Below are 10,101 nucleotides of genomic sequence, written 5' to 3'. Positions count from 1 at the left end.
AATGAATTAGAACTGAAGAGAGGTTCTTGATGTATGATAAAAATTGGTATATTTAATATAATTAAGAATGAAGATGTACTGTTCCATAACTGGTACTGATAAAATTCGTTATAAAAATGGAAACAAAAACTAAACCTTGTTTCACCACATAAAAAAATAATTTCATGTGGATCAATGACCTGTTTGTGAAAAAAAAAAAAAAAAAAAAGGCAATTTTAAGGAAAAAGAATATATTTATGACATTGCAGTAGGGAGACTTTTTTAATAAAAAATAGCTGATAGCTTGAAGGAAAATAACTCATATTTACTTACATCGAAGTTGGAAAATTCTCTACGAAAGAAATCTTAACAGGCCGGGTGCGGTGGCTCACGCCTGTAATCCCAGCACTTTGGGAGGCCGAGGCGGGTGGACCGCGAGGTCAGGAGTTTGACGCCAGCCTGGCCAAGATGGCGAAATCCCGTCTCTACTAAAAACTACAGAAATTAGCCGGGTGCGGTGGCAGGCACCTGTAGTTCCAGCTACTCGGGAGGCTGAGGCAGGAGAATTGCTTGAACCCGGGAGGTGGAGGTTGCGGTGAGCCGAGATTGTGCCACTGCACTCCAGCCTGGGTGACGAGAGTGAAGCTCCGTCTCAAAAAAAAAAAAAAAAAAAAAAAAAAAAAAAGGAATCTAAACAAAACAAAAGATGAATTGTTTGGAAGCGAAAGAGAAAAAGAGAGAAGAAAGAGAGAAGGAAGGAAGAGAGGCAGGGAAGGAGGGAGGGAGGGAGGGAGGGAAAGGAGGAAGGGAGGGAGGGAGGAAGGAAGGCAGGAAGGAAGGGAAAGAGACAGAAAAAGAGAGAGAGGAAGGAAGGACATGGTAATCTAGATAACCAAAAAAGGATTTGTATCTTTAATACATAAAGGTTATGTATTACTTAAAAAGGTTATGTAATTCATAAAGGTTATGTATACTATACCGGTTAATAATTATATAAATATAAATATATATGTAATAAGGTTACATAAAGGGTTTATACAAGTCAACATACAACCAAATTGAAAATAATATGAACAGGAAATATACTTAAGTAGAAAACTAAATGGCAATTAAATGTATAAAAAGATGTTAAATCTCATTAGTCATCAGGAAAATGTAATCTGGGACCACCATAAGATACTGTGTTACAGGTATGCTATTGGAAAATTGGATCCCATGTTGGCAAGGGTGTAGAGAAACAGGAACTGTGTTCTGCTGGTGTCTCACTGCTGGTGTGAATGAACATTGGAGAACTGTTTGGCATTCTTCAGTAAATCTGAATATGTGCATAAGCTTTCACACAGACTTCCTTTCCTAGGTGTATAACCTTAAAGGAATTAAAAATAAAGTCTCATGCATATGTGTTAAAGGAGAAGTGTTCAAGGAAGTTCACTGCTACCTTGTGTATATCGATACTGTAAAATATTCCCTGGTAGAGGAAAGCTGATTCAATAAACAACAGGTAGATATACTAAATTACTTCAAATTTCACTGGAAAAAATATATAATTATAATGATATAATTACACAGGTTAATAATTATAGAATATATAGCCAACTATGCAGGTTAATAATTATATAAATATATATATATAAAATAAGGTTTGTAATTGTAAAGAAAAACTTACCCCAGATACCAGATAGTTAGATTAGAGAATGAATTTATTGAAGAATACCAAATCACTTATAGACTCTGCAAGAGCAAAGAAATCCAGTTTTAAAGCTTTGCAATTATGAACAGAGGACCAAATGCCATCGCCAGGCTACTCCTCCTAAGCCATCACAGCTCCTGCCACTTGCCCCCACAGTTCCAGCTAATTATCCTAAAAGGAGTCTTCGGAAGTTTTTGCCAGTTAACTTTGCAGCATGCTTTGACAAAAGATAGATACCTTAAGAGATCATTCTCTCTGTATTAGTCTCTTTTCACACTGCTGATAAACACATACCCGAGACTGGGTAATTTATAAAGAAAAAGAGCTGTAATGGATTCACAGTTCCTTGTGGCTGGGGAGGCCTCACGATCATGGCAGAAAGTGGTGGTGGCCACTTACTGGCAGTGGCAAGTGAGAAAATGAGAACCAAGCAAAAGGGGTTTCACCTTAGAAAACCATCAGATCTCATGAAACTTACTCACTACCACGAGAGCAGTATGGGAAACAAGCCCCATGATTCAGTTAACTCCCAGTGGGTCCCTCGCACAACACGTGAGAATTATGGGAGCTATAAATCGAGATGAGATTTGAGTGGGGACACAGCCAAACCATATCATTCTCCCCCAGACCCTCCCAAATCACATGTCTTCACATTTCAAAGCCAATCGTGCCTTCCCAACAGTACCCCAAAGTCTTCAATCATTTCAGCATTAACTCAAAAGTCCGCAGTTCTCATCCAGATGAGACAAGGCAAGACCCTTCCACCTATGAGCCTGTAAAATCAAAAGCAAGTTAGTTACTTCCTAGATTCAATCGGGGTACAGGCATTAGGTAACTACAGCCATATCAAATGAGAGAAATTGGCCAAAACAAAGGGGTTGCAGGCCCCATGCAAGTCTGAAATCCAGCAGGGCAGTCAAATCTTAAAACTCCAAAATGATCTCCTTTGACTCCATGTCTCACATCCAGATCCTGCTGATGCAAGAAGTGGGTTCCCACAGCCTTGGGCAGCTCTGCCTCTATGGCTTTGCAGGGTATAGACTCCCTCCTGGCTGCTTTCACAGTCTGATGTTGAGTATCTGTGGTTTTTCCAGGTGCACAGTGCAAGCTGTTGGTGGATCTATCATTCTTGGTCTGGAGGATGGTAGCCCTCTTCTCACAGCTGCACTAGGTGGTATCCCAGTAGGGACTCTGTGTGGGGGCTTGTACCCCATATTTTCCTTCTTCACTGCCCTAGCAGAGGTTCTCCATGAGCAACCCATTCCTGCAGCAAATGTCTGCCTGGACATCCAGGCATTTCTATACATCCTCTGAAATCTAGGCAGAGGTTCCCAAACCTCAAGTCTTGACTTCTGTGTACCCACAGGCTCAACACCTTGTGGAAGCTGCCAAGGCTTGGGGCTTGCACCCTCTGAAGCCATGGCCCAGGCGGTACTTTGGCCTTTTTAATCAATGGATGGAGGGAGTGGGATGCAGAGCACGAAGTCCCTAGGCTGCACAGAGCAGTGGGGCCTGACACCTGGCCCAGGAAACCATCTTTTCCTCCTAAGCCCTCGGGTCTGTGATAGGAGGTGCTGCTGCAAAGGTCCCAGACATACCCTAGAGACATTTTCCTCATTTTCTTGGTGATTCACATTTGGCTCCTATTATTTATGGAAATTTCTGCAGCTGGCTTGAATTTCTCCTCCAAAAATGGTTTTTTGTTTTCTATCACATCATCAGGGTGGAAATTTTCCAAACGTTTATGCTCTGTTTCTCTTTTAAAACTGCTTTTAACAGCACCCAGGTCACCTTTTGAATGCTTTGCTGCTTAGAAATTTCCTCCACCAGACACCCTAAATCATCTCTCTCAAGTTCAAAGTTCCACAAATCTCTAGGACAGGGGCAAAATACTGCCAGTCTTTGCTAAAACATAACAAGAGTCACCTTTGCCTCAGTTCCCAACAAGTTCCTCATCTACATCTGAAACCACCTCAGCCTGGATTTCATTGTTCACATCATTATCAGCATTTTGGCCAAAGTCATTCAACAAGTCTCTACGAAGTTTCAAACTGTCTCATATTTTCCTGTCTTCTTCTGAGCCCTCCAAATTGTTCCAACCTCTACCTGTTACCCAGTTTCAAAGTCACTTCCACATTTTTTAAAATCTTTACAGCAGTACTCTTCTCTACTGATACCAATTTACTGTATTAGTCACACCATTTTCACACTGCTGATAAAGACATACCTGAGACTGAGTAATTTATAAAGAAAAGAGGTTTAATGGACTCATAGTTCCATGTGGCTGGGAGGCCTCACAATCGTGGCAGAAGGCGAAAGGCACATCTTATATGGTGGCAAGACAGAAAATGAGAACCAAGTGAAAGGGGTTTCCCCTCATAAAACCATCAGCTCTTGTGAGACTTATTCACTACCATGAGAACAGTATGGGGGAAACCACCCCCATGATTCACTCAATTAACTCCCATGGGGTCCCTCCCACAACACATGGGAATTATGGGAGCTACAATTCAAGATGAGATTTGGGTGGGGACACAGCCAAACCATATCACTCTCCCTCTGGTTTCTTCTGAATTGAAGACTTGCAATGGAAGATCTGATTAGTGAAGCCTGAGTAATATACTGGCACCAGAAGAGCATGGGAGGGCTGGAGCTGAAGCTTCACACATCAACTTGGAAGAGAAGGGACTCATAATATGCTGAATCCTCCCAATGTAGGGAATGTTTTAAAAGATTTATATATACCTTGAATTGTTAAATTAAGAAATGGAACTACCATCTATGTATTTTGAATTAGCTGGGATAGAAGAGAATAAAGACAAAATGATTATTCCAGTAGAAAGCAATAAAAAAGAAAAATTCAGAGATATAGTATCAAAACCCCAGAATGCAATGGTAGAAATGAGTCCCCTATTGTCAATATCACAATATCTATACAGAGATTACAATTATATATTATAAAGCAGAGTATCAGATTGAATTAAAGAAATACAATTCACCTATATGCCATTTACAAAAGTTACTTACAAACAATGATGTAAGATTGAGGAGATACTTGTAAAGCACTTAGGACAGTTGTTGAAGCATAGTAAATAAAAATTTCATGAAAACATACATACATACATAAATGAACAAACAAACAAATAATTAGTTTGAAAGCAAAGCAAATGGAAAAATATATTGGGCAAATATTAACTAAAATAAATGGGTGGAGGAATAATACTTTCCAAAAGTTTTATCAAGAATGAAAAGGAACACCACATAATGTTAGAAGGAAGCATTTCTACAAGATGATGTAAGAATCATTAACTTACATGCACCTAACAGAAAGACTTGAACTACATAAATAGCTGACTGAATTAAAGAAAGAAATTCCCAATAATAGTAGAAGATTTTAACATTTCTCTCAACAAAAACCAACAGAGTGAGCAAACAAACAAAAAAAATACTATGTAGACAGTTTAGATGATATAATTAGAGGGCTGATTTACTATGTATATTTAGGTGGTTTAAAGGACTAAATATGTAAAACAAAACTTAAAATTATTAGAAGGAAATGTAAAAGAATTATGTTTATGAACTTGAGTTCATGAAGAATTTTGAAAATGAGTTTCAAAAAACAAAAATTTTATATGAAAGATGAATAAATTTAATCAAATCAGAGGTTAAAACTTCTATAAAATAAAGAAAAGCTGATATAATCAAAATATAAAGGCTCAAGAATATTGGTAGAATATATTTGCAAAATACACAACATACGAAGGATCAGAGATAACAAAAGCATATACTAAACACTAAAAATAAATAAAAAGACAAGAAAGGAAAATGAGTAAAGGTTTTATATGTACAAAATTCACAGAGGAAACCCAAAGGGACTCTCGCTCTCTCTCTTTTCTTTCTCTCTCTATGTCTCTCTATATATACATATATAAATATATATGAAATATATATTTGATAAATTTTATATAAAAATTGCATATATAGTTTTATATATAGCAAATTTTATATATTTTAGCACAGAATCAAAGACTGACAACTATAGAAGTGAAATAAAACAACAGAGTCTGCCAGGCACGGTGGCTCTCGCCTGTAATCCCAGCACTTTAGGCAGCTGAGGTGGGCGGATAACCTGAGGCCAGGAGTTCCAGACCAACATGACCAACATGGTGAAACCCCGTCTCTACTAAAAATACAAAAATTAGCTGGGTGTGGTGGTGGGCACCTGTAACCCCAGCTACTAAGGAGGCTGAGACAGGGGAATCACTTGAACCTGGGAGACAGAGATTGCAGTGAGCCGAGATCCCGCCATTGCACTCTAGCCTGGGCAACAGGAGCACAACTCTGTCTCAAAAAAATGAATGAAATGAAATGAAATGAAATGAAATGAAATGAAATGAAATGACAACCGACTCATTAGTATAGCCCCAAAAGCCTGGCCAAAGTTCTTAAATGTGATAAAAACCACTGGTTGCCAAGGATGGACAGAGAAAGGGAATATTCAAACATGGGACAAGTAGGGATTTATAGCCAAGGAACAGGATGGGCATCAGTGGATGAAAAATTAGTAAGGAAAACATCAGGGGTAAGGGAACTTTTGCTAGAAAGACCCAACAAAATTCTTGTTGAAAGCAAACCAGGGTGATATCAGGTAATAAGAGTGGCGAGATACCAAGGTTGGAGGGTTTTCACTAAACTGACATGGCAGGATTCTTGCTTCAACCGGATTCTACAAGATCAGAGAGGGAAACCCAGGTAGGACCTAGCCAAGCAGATGACTCAAAGGTGCCCTACTAAAGTTTTGGTCATAGGACAGAGTCTTTGTCCATGATTAGATCTCAAAAATACAATTTTGAATATAACAAACCAAGTTAGTTTATTACATGAAAATTAGTTAAAATAATTCAAATTACAAATATTATGTATAAGTTACTATTATAAATTATATGTATTACATTATAAAACTCAGAATTTATGGTCTTAATTGCCACCGGGGAGAAAGAAAAGAGACAATTTAGAGTATTTCAAATTTAAACTATTTTATATACCTAAAAATGCAAAGAATTTTATAGTGAACATTTATTCCCTTTTCTGTAGGGCATATTTAAGAATATCCCATTGGATTTTAGTTTTTTTGATAGTTTTTGCTATTATTGGAAACACAAATCTTTAACACAAATCTTTTTTGACAACATTACTGTTTCCTCAGAATAATTTCCTACTTCAGGAAGTATTGTAGTTTTGAGGCCACACTACTCTTAATTTATTTTATTCAACAAAAAGCGCATATAAATATTTATTTGAACTAGCATTATACTGAGAGTGGCTGCTTTTAGGCACACTTACCAAATCTGTATAATATGTGTGTATATTTTTAAATCCTGCCAGTTTCATCAGTGAAAGTGGCACACAATTGTTGTATTTATTGTTTTGGTGATTCTTAGAGAAGTCGAGGGATGGAGGAAAATTATAAAAGTAGAGTTACTGGTGCTTTAAAAACAAGAGAACTCATTCAGTATACACCTGTCTCTAGAGTTCTTTGCACACTTGGGCAGGAAAGAAGTCCAAGCCATGTGGTCTTTAGTCTCAGGACACAGGGAGAGGTTGCTTTTATGGTCTCCCTGTCCACAATTTTTCACAGGAGATATTAGAGAGAAGAGACCTCAACGTAATGATTATTTTCACTGCTCAGTGTCTGTAAGAGAGGCAACAAATTTGAGGAACCAAGGATTTTTGGATTCCCTTATCTATGGACACTAAAAATCGACTCATTTTGTTCCCATTCCTTAAATCATCCAGACATCTGACATTGTGGGACTATATTAGTCCTCCACTGTAGGTCCATTCAATATCTATCATAGTAATGTGGGGAGTGGTTTAATGACGTGGGCTTCCTTTGGCACCTTTGAAGCTTTCTGTGGTGGTGTGATTCTAGTTGGTATTCTTCTAGACTCTACAACGTCCCCTGAAATCAGACCCATGTTAAAAGTTAGCAGTTTCTTTCAGCTATCACTGCTTGATGTCATACGGTATAAAACTTTGTCTATTTGTTTCCTTTGATCTTTGTCCTTCCAGAAGGAACCTATCTTAGTTCTTTATATTTACCTTTCAATATAGATCAAGGAGTCAACATTAAATAACTATATTTTTGTCCACAATGTTCAATTTGTATTTCTGTTTTCACACCTTGGCCAATTTCTACTGCATTTGACATTGTCTCCTTCCTGATTTTAAAGAACTCTTTTCTTCAATTTGAAAATAGTAACATTACTAGAGTTGATTTCATTGATTCTCTGTATTTTTTTTTTTTTTTTTGGACTCTTCTGTTTGTCTTAGTTGGAATTTTTATTATTCCTTTCTTTTTTTCTTTTGGGTTTTGTTTGCTGTTCTAGTTTCTTAGGATAAGAAATTAGGTTATTGATTTGGTATCTTATTTCTTTTTTAATGTAGGTATTCACAGCTATAAATTTCTGTCTGAGCACTGATTTTACTGCATCTCCTAAGTTTTAGCATGTTTTGTTTTAGTTTTTGCTCATTCCAAAGTATTTTCTGTTTGCTCTTGTAATTTTTTTAATTCATTGATTATTTAGGAGTGCGATGTTTAATTTGAACATATTTGTGAATTTTTGACATTTCTTTCTGTTATTGCTTTATGGTTTAGTTACATGTAGTCACAGAGCAGTTTTTTTCTTTTTTTGAGATGAGTCTCACTCTGTCGCCCAGGCTGGAGTGCAGTGGCATGATCTCAGCTCACTGTAACCTCTGCCTCCCGGGTTCAAGCGATTCTCCTGCCTCAGCCTCCCGAGTAGCTGGGACTACAGGTGCCTGCCACCACGCCTGGCTAATTTTTTGTATTTTTAGAAGAGACAGGATTTCACTGTGTTAGCCAGGATGGTCTCAATCTTCTTACCTCGTGATCCACCCACCTCGACCTCCCAAAGTGCTGGGATTACAGGCATGAGCCTCTGCGCCCAGGGCATATTTTTATTATTTTAATCTTTTAAAAAGTATTGAAACATTTTGTGGCTTAATATATATTCTTTTTTTTTTTTTTTTTTTTTTTTTTTTTGGAGATGGAGTTTTGCTCTGTCGCCCAGGCTGGAGTGCAGTGGCGCGATCTCGGCTCACTGCAACCTCCACCTCCTGGGTTCACACCATTTTCCTGCCTCAGCCTCCCTAGTAGCTGGGACTACAGGCGCCCACCACCATGCCTGGCTAATTTTTTTTTTTTTAGTAGAGATGGGGTTTCACCTTGTTAGCCAGGATGGTCTCGATCTGCTGACCTCATGATCCACCTGCCTCGGCCTCCCAAAGGGCTGGGATTACAGGCGTGAGCCACTGTGCCTGGCCGTGGCTTAATACATATTCTACCCTGAGAATGCTCCATGTGCACTTGAGAATATTGTTTATTTGCTGTTGATGAATAACGTATTTTATAATTGTCTGTTAGGTCTACTTGGCTTATAGTGTTGTGCAAGTCTCCTGTTGCATCATTGATCTTCTATCTAGTTGTTGTTTCTATTATTGAAAGTGGAACATTGCAGTCCCCACCATTATTGTTGAGCTTTATCCTTTCAATTCTGTTAGTGTTTCTCCATGTATTTTGAGGCTCTGTTGTTAGATGTGTGTATGTTTATAATTGTTATATTATATATTAACCCTTTTAACATTATATAAAGTCCTTTGTTTCTTGTAACAGTTTTTTACTTAAAGTGTATTCTGTCTGGTGTTAGTATAGTCACTCCAGCTCACTTTTGGTTATTGTTTGTATAGAATATATTTTTCCATCTTTTCACAGGAAGCGTATTTGTGCCTTTGAATCTATTGTTAATTCTCTCATAGAGAGCATACACTTGGTTTATGTTTGTTTTATTAAAAAATTTATTGTTCCAACCTTTGCATTTGATGGAAACTCTTAATCAATTTACATGTGATTATTTTTCTTAACCTTTATTTTAAGGGGTACACGTGCAAGTTTGTTACATAGGTAAACTTGTGTCATGGAGATTTGTTGTATAGATTATTTTGTCACCAGGTATTAAGCCTAGTACCCACTACTTTTCCTGATCCTCTCGCTTCTAACACCCTTCACCCTCTGATAGGCCCCAGTGTGTGCTGTGTCTCTCTCTCTGTCCAGTGTTCCCATCATTTAGCTCTCCCTGTAAGTGAGAAAATGTAGTATTTGGTTTTCTGTTCCTGCATTGGTTTTCTAAGGATAATGGTCTCCAGCTCTCCATCCATGTCCCTGCAAAGGACATGATCTTGTTCTTTTTTAATGGATGCATAGTATTCCACGGTTTATATGTACCACATTTTCTTTATGCAGTCTATAAAGATGTACTTCTGCCATTTTGCCATTTGTTTTCTTTTTTGTCGTATATCTTTTATATTCCTCACTTCCTCCAATACTTCTTTTCTGTGCTAAATGAATATCG

Source organism: Chlorocebus sabaeus, chromosome 12, assembly GCF_047675955.1.
Source record: "Chlorocebus sabaeus isolate Y175 chromosome 12, mChlSab1.0.hap1, whole genome shotgun sequence".
Classification (NCBI taxonomy): Eukaryota; Metazoa; Chordata; class Mammalia; order Primates; family Cercopithecidae; genus Chlorocebus; species Chlorocebus sabaeus.
This window is presented reverse-complemented; position numbering follows the sequence as displayed.